The following is a 10,693-nucleotide window of genomic DNA, read 5'->3' as shown; positions in this document are numbered from 1 at the left end:
TTCCCTTCCCTTCCCTTCCCTTCCCTTCCCTTCCCTTCCTTTCCCTTCCTTTCATCACCACAGAGTGTTCCTCTTTCAAATTTTTGGTCCTGTTATTTAAAAAAACGAACTCAAAAGGAAACTAATAAACATTTGTTGGAATCAGGTAGAAAAAGAAACCAAACAGGCTCTTAAGTTCTTGGCAGCTGCCATGAGGAAGGAGATGGGAGGCAGAAAGAATATAAGTGGAAAATGGACCTTGGAAGGTGACTCGGGCTTATGAGAAACAAGAATGAACCCGGCATCCAGGACTTTGCTCCGGGTAGTTTTTATCCAAGGGACAGAACGTTGCCGGGTGACAGGCTCTGTTAAAGCCACACTCCATCCTTGGGCCAACCAAAAAGGAAGTATTTAACCCTGGCGTTGGAGTCTGCGAAGAGTTGCTCCGGGTTGTGCCTGAGCTGGAAATGAGCACGCAGCTGCATTTGCTGCTGTCAGTTTTCCTTCAGGTTTTATTAGCTTGTACCAGCTCAAAGCTCCTGCCATGGATCGCGCCCAAGTCCTTATACCATATATGGGAAATCTCTTAACAAGGAAACGCTTTGTCTGTCCAAACATATCTTTTAGATGTATGACTGATAACCAAATATGTTGAAAGCCTCTAAAAATGATTAAGTTTTTTTACAGATAAGCAACAGTTTAATGCCAGGAGGTGGTGGTGGCAGTACCTTGCATGGAACAGTGCCCCAGGGTGTCTTTCTGTGCCACCTCTAGGCCCAAGGATAGCTCAGACAGTTCCCCCGTGCAAAACAGAGAATGCCCTAGTCATTAGCGCTTGCTACGGCCTGAAATACGCTGCACAGCTATAAGGTCCATAGTTACTACAGGTGTGAGTGGCCCCTCTAAGGCTGCAGATTTCCCCAGAGAAGCAGCCTCACTCCGGTCACTCCCTCGAAGGTGTGTGTTACAAGTCCTTTCTCTCGGCTTCACGCTCTCACATGTGTCATGTGGACTTGAGGTTTTCTGAATTTAGTTTCTAAAGTTGTGAGACAGCAATGCAGCCGCAGCTCTGGAGGTTGGACGTCTCAGGTCGAACGCCAGCAGGCACGGGCAGGGTCACTCCTGAGACCTTCGCGTAGGCTTCCAAATCGCCGCTTCTCACCGTGTGCGCGCGTGGTCTTTCTTCTGGGCACCCATGTCCATATCCCACCCTCCTCCTCTTGTAGACTCAAGCCACATAGCATGGAGCCCGGCCTGGGGGCTCCATTTCACTTTGTTTTATCCAAATGCAATCATCACCCTACAAGGTATGGCCGTAGGATGATTTTTAACAGCAGTGTGAGGTGGGGCACACAAGGGTCATCACAGAGCAGGCTTGGTTCAGGGGTGCTGGACTGAGTACCCTCAGCTGACACAGGAAGAGTCTCTTCCTCAGCCCCGGAGAGTCCTCAAGCCTTCTGTAAACAATGTCATATAATCGTTTTTGACACTTAGAGTCTTCCTCTGAGCTGAGAGAATGGAGACGACAGGCAATCTGAGATGATTATCTCAGGGTCTTACTGAGGAAGGCAATGTGCTCAATGAGGACATTTAACATGCATCTTAGCTGTCACCATGGAGACCCACAGGTCCTTTATGTACCTCTTCTTCACTGGTTTCGCTTAGCCTCTGGCCTCCTGACAACTCAGAGATGTCTCAGCAGTGACCTCTAAACGTAGATCTTTCCTCCCCCAAACAAGCAGCTTCCAAAGGGGACAAGCAATGGATGCGCAGTTTTCAGCTGACACAGATATTTGAACTTTATATTATTATTTCTTTATTTTTTGAAATTATAATTACATCATTCCCTGCATTCCTTTTCCTCCTTCCAGTCCCCCCATGTACCCCCCGATGCTTTTCAAGTTCATGGCCTCTATTTCTTTAATTGCTGTCAAGTATATACATTCACATATATTGGGCTAACTGGAGTTCTCTGGAGAAACAGAATGATAGAACACACATATACATACCTATAAAGGAGATTTATTGGAGTGGCTTCGGGCTGTGGTCCAGCCAGTCCGATAATGTCTGTCTCCAGTGGAAAGTCCAAGAATCCAGTAGTTTGTTCAGTCCTGGAGGCTGGACATCTCACTGTTGTGCAGGCTGTGTCAGTGTCCCGACTCTCTGATGCAGTGAATCCAAGCAGGCACAGAGAGGCTTCCTTCTTCTTTGTTCTTTCCATAGGCTGTCAAAGAACATGTGTCTGAGATTTAGGGTGGGTCTCCCAGCCTTAACTATGCTCCTTTTCATCATAGCTCTGCACAAGATCGACCACTCACAACCACGTGATACAGTCAGCCCTAGACGGTCCTGAAATCTCCCCAGCCAATGACACTATCCAAAAGTCTTCAATTAGCCTCAGGCACATTCTTGGGACAAAGGTAAAGTACAGTTACACTCTTAGCCAGCATGTCACAAGAATGGTCTGTGGCCTAGCTGCTAATAGTGACATTGCTGCCCTCTAAAGCCTGTGAGCCAGACCTTTATAACTCAAGTCAGTATTAGCGCTCCTGTCTTCTATGCCCCTGCTAGGAAGCTCCATTAAGCTGTGCTGAAAGTGCTCAACCAGTTTTCTAGTCCAAAATCTCCAAACAACAGCATGGTCAGGCCTCTTGCCACAGCACCCCACTCCCGGAACCAACTTCTGTCTTAGTCACTGTCTGTTGCTGTGAAGACACAGCACGACCAAGACAACTTTTATAAAAGAAAGCATTGAATTGGAGGCTTGCTTGCAGTTTCCGAGGCTTAGTCCATTATCATCATGGTGGGGAGCAGACAGGCATGGGTTAGGGTTAGAGCAGTAACTGAGAGCTTTACATCCTGATGTGGGCGTAGGCAGTATGGGGTGGGGAATGGAGAGAGACAGAGAGAGGCTGGGCTGGCCTGGGCTTTGGAAACCTCAAAGCACACTCGAACATTGACTCCAACAAGGCCACACCCCCTCTTACAAGGCCACACCTCCTCCAACAAGGCAATTCCTCCTAATCCTTCCCAAACAGTTCACCAACTGGGGACTAAGTTTCCAAACATGAGCCTATTGGGATCCATTCTCATTCAAGCACACACACACACACACACACACACACACACACAACCTGCCAGACTGCTTGGTCTTGATAACATTTCCTGTGCGTAAACGTCAGGGCTGACCACTTGGTACTGGATAACCCACTGATGTGTTCTTTCCTAGAGAAGAACATCTCTCCTGCCCCCAGCATTCCTAGCTGTCCACAGTTTTCTCTCTAGGGTTGAGGCCCCTGGAGCTTCCCTTCCATGTTAGCATGTCTGATGCAGGGGTTGTCATCTAGTTCTTGTTTAGGCAGCCGTGATGAGGAGACATCTCGGCTATAGACATCTCGCCTGTAGCCACTCTGGTGCTTCTAGGAGACACTATCTTGCAGCAAACTTCCTGTTCCTCTGGCTCTCGCTCCCGCAGTGACCCCTGAGCCTGAGGCGCAGTTGCTGGCTGTAGGTGGCTTCACTGGCTCCACAGAGCTCCTGTTCTCGGCATCTTCATCAGTTGTTTGTTGCTTTGTTTCATTTTGGGTTTTGGTGATGCTCTTTCTCTGTTACATAGAGAAGCCGCCTTGATGAGCAGGGAGAAGCAGCCTTGTCTGTGGGAACAAGGACAAATATTTATACTGTAGTTAGGGAATACGATGCTTAGAGAGCCTGTTCTAAGTTCTCCTCCGAGACCCATGACCTCACTTGCTCCGGGTCGATGACTAGGTTTCCAGCACTGGCCATGGTTCCTCTGGTTGAAGCAGGGCCCTCTGGGCCTTTTAAAACTTTCTTATTTACCAGGCGTACAAATAGGTGACAACGAAGCTGACACTTCTTTGGTCAGTAAAGTGCTTGCTCGGGACCGTCACACGCACACACCCTCAGAGGGGTCAGCTACAGGGAGATGGCTTAGAAGTTGAGAGCTGCTCCCAAGGACCCCACTTCAGTTCCCAGCACCCACTGGGGGAGGTGGAGGAGGCCATCTTCTGACCTCTGTAGGCACCAGCTCACAAGTGGTAGGCACTCACCAGATGTATATAACTCAAACCAAAAACAAAATCTTGTTTAAAAACTGCACAGTACTAAAACTATTGGAAAAGGTGTTCCATGCCAACATTTTACGTTTACATAGCTAATTCAGAAAATGTTTGCATAACACCTCTGTCTGTTTTAATTTAATCAATGTTGGTTAAAAATCGGTAAAGTAACATTCACGGCTGTATGATCGCATTTCCTCTACAGGAACAAAAAATGACAACTAATAAACTAACAAAGCTCACTCTCAAAGTCCTGATACCAACCTCTGTGTTAAGGCTATCAGTGATGGTGACGCATTTGCCAGCAGGGGGAGCTCTTTTCCTAAAATCCAACGCGCTAACTTTCTTTTCTTTCTTTCTTTCTTTCTTTCTTTCTTTCTTTCTTTCTTTCTTTCTTTCTTTCTTTCTTTCTTTCTCTTCTTTCTTTCTTCCTTCCTTCCTTTCTTTCTCTCTTTCTGTCTTTCTTCTTTCTTTCTTCTCTCTCTCTTTCCTTCCTTCCTTCTTTCTTCCTTTCTTTCCTCTCTTTCCTTCCTTCTTTCTTTCTTTCCTTATTTAATTATTTCTTTATTTCCTTCTTTCTTTTTTCCTCCCTCCTTCTTACTTCTTTTATTATTATTGTTTACAACTGCATAGTCCTAAGCTGCCCGTTTGAAAGCGTTTGAGGTATTGCTTTCACTCTGAAGTGGGGTCGCTGAAGGAGCTCTGGGGTTATTTAGGACTACACAGATGTCACGGCAGAAAAGAACTTATAAAGATGTTTGCGGTTCCCGCTTTTAGTCTGAGCGCTTCGCACAACCTGGCGGACGTGCCTGGATTTAGCCCAGGCTGGAGGAGGCGCTGCGGTTTTGTGCTTTTTAAGTCCGTCTGGGGTGCATGTTTGCAGATAGGACCTCGCTGCGCGGCCAGAACTCTGAATCCTCCCGCCTGCGCGGGCTCCGCTCGCTGTCTTGCAGCAGCCCTGGCGGGTCCAGACCTCACGTTTCGCCGCTGGGAGCCACCCGCATCCTCTGCTCCGGGTCTCCTTGAAAACTTCCTCTCCTTTTCGTAGAAAGCAAAGATCCAGGGTCAACTGGCCGGGCGGCCCCGGTCTCTGAAGGCGAGGGGCGTCCTAGAGGCCTCTCGTGTTATTAGAAATGTGTGTGTATGTGTGTGTGTGTGTGTGTGTGTGTGTGTGTGTGTGTGTGTGTGCACATACATATGTGTAGCCCACGCTGCCCTGGAACTCGCCGCGATCCTCCTGCCTCAGCCTCGGCGAGGCAGGGTGCTCCGCGCGGCCGCCGCGCCCGGCCCGCTCGGGACCCGGGACCCGGGACTCCGCCCCCTCGTCCTGCGGGGGCGGGGCAGGCGCGCTCCCGCCCAGGTCGCCGAGGGCTGCGCCGGCCCACTATGCAAACGAGCGCCTGCGGCGGCCAATCGGAGGCCGGCGGGGCGGTGACGCGCGCGCCGAGCCCCGTGGTATTTATAGCTCGTATTTAAAGAGCCCTGGGGAGTCTCCCGCTCGCTGGGCGGCGGCGCGGAGCTGCGCGGTGGCGGCGTCCGCGGGGAGGGGCCGGCCCGGGCGGCGCGTGCACCGCGCGGGAGGCTCCGTGCAGCGTCTCGCCCTCGGCCTGGCCCGCGCTCCCGGACAGCGAGCGAGCGAGCGAGCAATGAATGTCGCCTCCTTTCTCTTCTTTCTGTTTTTTTCTTTAGACGCTTTGGGCAGACTCTCGCTCTAACCTAAGCTGAGCTGTGTATCACCGTATGACCCAGGCTGGCCTGTCCTGGAACTCTGCGGAACTCCGGCCTCTCAGTTTGCAGACACTGCAGGCGTGCGCCGTGACGCCTAGCTCGGCTATACACACGTCTTTAGACATGCATGCATACATCTGTGTTACACATACTTTTAATCGTTTTCAAAAGCCAGGGATTTGGACTCCCAGGCCAGAGCAGAGAATTCGCTCCGACCCCACCCCGGTCGGAGTGGCCAGCAGCGGGGTTTCCTGGTGCAGGCTGCTTGGAAGCCGCCTTCCTGGGCGGGGGGAGGGGAGGACAATACGAGCTGGAGAGCCAAGAGCGATTAGGGGGCGGGGCTGTTGGCTAGGTGACCGTGCGCTCACGGAAAATAAGATGCAAGATAGTGGCGGTGACCGACCCGTTTCAGGCGACTGACCTCCAGACTCCGCAGTGCGAAAGCAGGAAGCGCATGACATCAGAGGACGGAGGAGCCCTGAATAGGACCTGGTGTCTGCAGAGCTGGCCGGCTTCCTCTCTCCTCCCCCTACACGCTATCTTCCAGCAGGGCCTGGCCTGCGCGGTGGGCTCAGGCCGGGGAGGCGCTGCGCGCGTCTGGCACGCCCTGGTCCCTGTTCACCTGCGTGCACAGACCTCCCTCATTCTAAAGACGACCAGGCCGTTAGAGGGGTATGCAGGGATCCCGTGAGGGGGCTGGCCTAAGCGCGGGTCACCGCTTCCAGAATACAGGTTTCAAATGCGGAGCGCCCCACTGGTCTGCAGGACAGAGCTTCTCAGTCAGCCCGGCCTGGGTCGTTACCCTCCGGGGACCGGATCGGGTCTGGTCCCTTCTCCCTTCTTTCCTTACAAAGGTGTCTGAGACAGATCTGGTTCTGTAGACTGTGCCGGCTTGGAGCTGTGTAGCCCAGGCTGGTCTCACTGTGAGAGCCTCCCGGGGCTGGAATTAAAGGTATGTAGCAGGGTCCGCCGTCACTGTGCACAGAGACAGGAGAAGCTGGATAGGACTTTCCCAACATCTGACATCTGGAAGATCCGGGCTGGGGCCTCACCTGATTGCGGCTGCCACCGGCAAGGTCACTCCACGGTAGCCTCACCGGCTGTCCTCTCAGTCCCTCCCTGTTCCACCCCGAGCAAAGTTGAACGCAAAGGCGGTTGCTCCAGCTGGTCCCGGATCAGCCCAGTAGACAGCGCTAGGAGTGCCTGCCACCCAGGATCTCAGCATCAGGCGAGCTGAGCCCAGTTTACAGATAAGAAAACAATTCCCAAACCGGCCAGACCAGAGTCCACGACGTTCCCGAAGCCTCTTAGCTGCTCTTTGCTCCTGAATCTGGGAGGAGGGCCATGACCCTGGAAGGCAAAGGCCTGTTTTCACCCAGCTCTGGGCTAACTGCAGTTAGGGTAGTCCTGGGTTATCATGAGAGTTGTCACGGGGTCTAACCTGAGTTAGAAGAACGGTTTGGGAAAACAAGATGAACTGAGCTAATTTCCCAGTGGTCTTGAATTTGTAAAGGTGTCGAGTAATGTTGCTTAATGATTAAACGCTGGGCTGTGTTCTGTGTAGCATCTCCTCTCTCCACAGAGCCTAGAACAGCGAGTGGTGCTCAGAATTAGCTAGTAAGTAACCCTCAAGGTCAGATAAGAGCGTGTGCTCCCCTCGTGGCTGCTGGACGAGCACAGGCTGGACTAGCCTTGCTGGGAGGATGGGCTGTCACGGGGATCCCGACATTTGAAGGAGAAACTGTGAGACCACAATCGTGAGTAATGGAAACGAGAGCTCTGGAAAGCCGCCATCTGATTGTAACACTGGCTGGACGGCCCTAGGCAAGGCCTGGAGCCTGAGGCTTGGTTTCCGCATCTGTGGACTGGAAATTAACCTGTCTCTCCTGCCAGGGGCCTCGCTCCTGAGGTCTCTGCCGTCTCTTCCTCCCTGTTCCCTTACACGCTAGAATTTCTTAAGGCGCCTTCCCAAACGTGATAGTCCGCACAAGCTCCTGGGCTGTTTGCACCCACAGCTCCCTGTGTCTGAGAGTGAAGCGTTCAGAGGGCTCATGCACAGGTCTGCAGCTAGAGGGGTGTGACCTTCAGGAGCCCTGCTAGAGGAAGTGGGTCTCCAGGGGCGGGTCTTGGGGTCGTATAGCCCAGCCCCACTTCCCGTCTGCATTTTGCTTCCCGGATGCTGGAAGTGTGACCAAGTGCTTTGTGCCCCTGCTGCGGTGCCTTTCACACCGAGGTCTTCTGTCCCTTCTCTTTTTAAAATTTGTATTTAGTCTTTGACCTTTTCAAACATTTACACACAGTGTAAATAGGCCACATCCATCCAGCACTAACTTCAGCAACCCCTAGTGCCGCCGCCATCTCAGGCCCAACTTCCTGTTTTCTTGCTGCTGTTGATAACCCCAAGTCCAGGTGGCTGCCCACGTGCACACAGGTGCAAGGAGTCCACTGGGGCAGGTGCAGCCTTCTTAAGCCGTAAACCATGTTAAACCCTTCATTTCTTAGGTTTGGCAAACTTCTCATCCTCCCAGAATGGGGTCCACACCTCGCTGCTCTTGGCCGCACCCCACCCTTCTGCCTTCCCGTACCCCTCCCTTCTGCTGTCCACCACCTTGCTGTTTCTGAGCCTGGCACTTTCGGACAAGGATGCTGTCTCTCCTCAGGATTCCGTCCTACACCCTCTGATGTAGTAACCACCGATCTTTCGCCCCTGACCTTTGCCTAACTCCGTTTCCACAGCGGGAGCCCCTCCGCTTTGCGCAAAAGGCAAGTGAGTCACCCTCACAGCATCTAAGCACCAGAAACGGAGTGTCTGTATTTTCTGAATCTGGGTTCTGGTCTGTCTGGAAGAGCTTCGGTCACACTGAGCCACTGGCAGGGACAGACCATGTGTGTTGAGGTGGATGAACGAATGGCTGAGCAGTGGGCCACAAGTCCAAGGGCAAAGAGCTTGGCCTGTCTCGCCGCTGTCTCCCAGGCGCCGGGCACAGTGTGGGGAACAGAGCAATAGATGGTCAAGCAGCTCTGGCCACACAGACTAGGATGAGAGGGTTAGACAAAATGTGTTTAAGCCCCGGGGACATAAAGGCACTGAGTGACTCCCAGTTGTCTTTCTGCTTGCTAAAATGGAGCATGGAGGTTGTCATCTGCTGTTTGAGGCCTGTCACCCTTGTCACCTACCAGCCCCTGAATGAGTGGAAATGGGAGGTGTTTAGAGCTGGTTCCTAACCCTGCCTCGTTGCCATCACTGGCTTAGGGAGATGTTATTGTTTCTAAAGACACTGTAAGAAACTTGGCCTGAAAGCCGGGTGCAGTGGCATGCGCCTTTAATCCCAGCACTCGGGAGGCAGAGACAGGCAGATCTCTCTGAGTTAGAGGCCAAGCCTGGTCTATAGAGTGAGTTCCAGGACAGCTAGGGTTACACAGAGAAACCTATCTCGAAAAACCAAAAATAAAAAAACCAGTAAGTTCACCAAGGGTCAGAGAAAATTGTGCAAGGACAGAGTGTTGGGCCAGCATGAGAAGAAGGAGTATCCTTAGTCACGCCTCCAAGACCCACAGATGACACAACCGGCTCGCCCAGTGTGGGGTGAAAGTGGTGGCCCCACAGGCTCAGGCGCTGGAACACTTGGTTCCCAGCTCTTGGTGCTGTCCTGGACGGTGTGGCCTCTTCAAGAAGCAGAGCCTCCCTGGAGGAAGTGGATCACTGGGGATGGACCTCAAAGTTTTATAAACCAGTTTTACTTCCTGTCCATGCTTTGCTCCCTGATGGGGACAAACGTGATCCGCTTCACCACAGCTCCCACTCTCCACCGTGGCAAGCTGCGCGCGTCTCTCACGGATCTGACGGAAGCCCACCTTCCTTTAGTTGCTTTCCTCGGGAGAAGTACTGACAGGCCAGCGTTTGAAGCCAAGGCCTGTGTCAGGGCTGGCTCAGCAGTCAGTACTTGGACGATTAAAACACATCTTGCTGATATGTTCTCTTGCTCCGACATTGACTCCAATGCATATACTTACTTTTTAAATAATTTGAGTCAGGGAAGTGAGATGACTCAGCAGGTAAAGGCCCCTGCTACCAAGCCTTGTCTGCTTAGTTTGACCCCCAAAACCTGCCTGAATCATAGAGCAGGGAATCGGTGCCTACCTCTCCCGTCTGATAGTCCCATGCTGGTCCACACATGTATATACACACACAAAGTAAAGATAAGCAAATTAAAGAATTGTTTGTCTCTCTGATTTTTTTAGAAAGACACTAGGCCACCTCGCTGATATAATTTTTCTTATCTAAAAGGCATGTGATTTCTACCTGTCAGGCACTTTCTCGAACTTTAATTACTTTATTAATTTTCTCTTTTAAGAATCTAATGAAGTCGGGGCTAGAGAGATGGCTCAGCAGATAAGAGCACTGTCTGCTCCTCCAGAGGTCCTGAGTTCAAGTCCCAGCAACCACGTGGTGGCTCACAACCATTTATACTGGAATCTCATGGATAGACCATTCATACATAATATAAATCAATAAAATCTTTTTAAAAAAATTAATTTAGAACATGGTTGGTCTGATAGGAGATTACATCCAAAGACCACCTAGTTCTGTGTGATCTGGCTGGAATACAGACACTCCTTTAATCCAGGAGACAGAGTTGTACAGATCTGAATTCAAGGACAGTCTGGTATAGAGTAAGTTTCAGGTAAAGAAAGCTTAGGTCCAGGCCCGGTGGTACACACCTTTACTCCCAAACAATGAAGGTAAAGTTAGTTTGTAGAAGGAAGCATCCTTCATGGAAAGTGATGTCTAACTCAGTGGCAGAAACAGTGACAAATCAGAAAAAGACTTGACAGAATAAGATATGCCCAGCTCTCAGGAGAAGAGAGAGGAAAGGGAAGCTATTTAAGGGAGCAACACAGAATGA

General features: G+C 51.3%; 1 long non-coding RNA gene across 1 annotated transcript; it reads right to left on the bottom strand.

Moving 5' to 3' along the window:
* Positions 1-1,463: 1,463 nt before the first annotated feature.
* On the bottom strand, positions 1,464-7,239 carry LOC132654326 (uncharacterized). Its single transcript, XR_009592014.1, has 3 exons — positions 6,208-7,239; positions 3,114-3,632; positions 1,464-2,203 (listed from the first exon to the last, which is right to left on the bottom strand). It is a non-coding gene; the product is annotated as an uncharacterized LOC132654326 (long non-coding RNA).
* Between the last annotated feature and the right edge of the window lie 3,454 nt (positions 7,240-10,693).

This window comes from Meriones unguiculatus, chromosome 5 (assembly GCF_030254825.1).
Source record: "Meriones unguiculatus strain TT.TT164.6M chromosome 5, Bangor_MerUng_6.1, whole genome shotgun sequence".
NCBI classification, from domain to species: domain Eukaryota; kingdom Metazoa; phylum Chordata; class Mammalia; order Rodentia; family Muridae; genus Meriones; species Meriones unguiculatus.
This window is presented reverse-complemented; position numbering and strand designations above follow the sequence as displayed.